A 2,019-nucleotide genomic window follows, 5' to 3' on the forward strand; every position below is an offset into this window, starting at 1 on the left:
TGATGCCCAGAGGGTGGGCTGAGATCTGGAGGCCAACTAGCCTTTCCACTGGAGCCCAAACAGCCAGGTTTCTGGGTGGACAGATGCAGTGTGCAGACTCTAGCAGACAGGGCGCCTCTGACTCCCGCTTTTCTTTCTTCCCAGCAGTCTCAGAAGGCATATGCAGTGAGAAGTTCTGTGCAGAGGCAAATCAGGCAGGGGTCAGCAGTTGGCTCAAGTACATCTGCGTGGCATGCTCCTGTGGTCAGAACCTCACCATATGACAGATCAGTGAGCAGGCACATCTGGGTATGCAACAGGGGCTTCTGCCCCTCGGAATTGTCCCCAAGGACTGGCACTAAGATTAGTAAGGGTGCTGAGGTGAGGGCTGGCTGAGCCTCTTTGAGGACATCTGCAAAGTATGGCCCACAAGGACACCCATATCCCCTCCATCCCTGGGAGTCCTTCCCCTTATGAGTCTAGACCAGTCCTGTTTTCTTGGAAGAGCCTCAGCCCTAGGTCTACTGTCCTAAGAGCTTGAGACAGAAGTGAAATGGGGGCTCCGTGTTGAATTTGAGCTTTTTTTGAGGGCAGTAGTGCCCGTGTGTCCCAAGTGTAACAAGACCACATCTCACTATTCTCCCTTTAGAGGAATTCTCTGTCCATTTTGGCTTTGTCTTGGGCACCCCAGGGCCTCCTCCAGGGTCCTGTGTGTGAGGTTTCCTGAGCACCCTGAGCGTGGCCTCCCCAGTCCTTCCTCACTACTGCATCAGGATGAGATTGTTCTGGAAGGACCCTGGGATCAAAAGGTCCTGAACTATCGTCTGTAACACACAAGGTTACTGTCAGTGAGACACTGGGGAAGACCTGTGTAAAGATGAGAATGAAATTCCAGGTGATGAAAGGAGAGGGGTCGCTCCATGGACTCGGTGGTCATCCAGGTGGAGCTGGTGAGTGCACGCCCTGGGGGCAGCCCCTGTCCTGTACTGAGAAGCTCAGCTCAAGCATAGGAAATACAAGACTCATTTAGCCTGGAGGACTGGGGCTGAGTGAGTGATTCCAACTCCCTGAGCCTCAGTGTCCAATGGTTTAAGATGGAAAAGCCATTTGTCACAAAAATGCCTACAATAGTTGTTGAAGTTATTTGTAATATGATCCTTTGTGGCAATTTAAGAACAAAACCTCAGGACGTAGCTTAGGCATCTGATATGAGCCATCTTTTCCTGGTCCCAAAATAAAACCGTAGAAAAGCACTTGTAAATCTTCTTTGCGCCAGTTCCAGAACTTTCCCTGTCCCTCAGCACACATCCTGAGCCCATCATGTTCCAGGAGCTTCTCCCTGTTCAGGCCCACAGGGAGTGCTCCCTGACCTAGGGTTGAAGACTAGGGACCCGCCCTTCTCTGAGACCTCAGGCTTGCTGATCCCTGCCTGCTTCTGCACCAGGTGAGGCTTCCAGAACCTGTGACTTCCTTATGACCCAGAAATGCAGCAGAGTGCCTCCAGATATACACACACATTTTTCTTTATTTTGAAAATCACAAACCAGTATTGAATTATATTGAGCTATTACATAATATATAATTAGTTCAGAATTTTATCTGGCTTCTTTTAAGATTTTATTGTATTTATGTTTCAGCATTTTTGTGCTGAAACTAGAAGTCCCTGGCAGGCAGAAGTAAAAACAGAAGGTATGTACCTGGGAAGATGTACAGAGGTGACTGGGCCTGGCCAGGTTGTTCTCAGGAGCTGGTCTGAGCCTGGATCCCAAGCCCCAGGGCTCTAAAAGCATTTTCACCTCTGGACCTCTCAGAATTTAAACACACTTTCTTCTCTCCTTACCATTTTTCCAAAGCTGGGTTTTGGCCAAGAGCAGGAGGATGTTTCTGTGTTAGATTGACCTAGCTGAAAACCTCTGAGGCACTTTCTCACATCCTCAGATAACAGAGACCTTCCCCCACTCAGGGGCTGGGGACAGAAGTGACAGTGGATTCACAGACACAGGCAGGACAGTGACACCTGGGGCTGGGCTGGGCTGGGGA

The sequence above is a fragment of the Chlorocebus sabaeus genome, chromosome 19, assembly GCF_047675955.1.
Source record: "Chlorocebus sabaeus isolate Y175 chromosome 19, mChlSab1.0.hap1, whole genome shotgun sequence".
NCBI classification, from domain to species: Eukaryota; Metazoa; Chordata; class Mammalia; order Primates; family Cercopithecidae; genus Chlorocebus; species Chlorocebus sabaeus.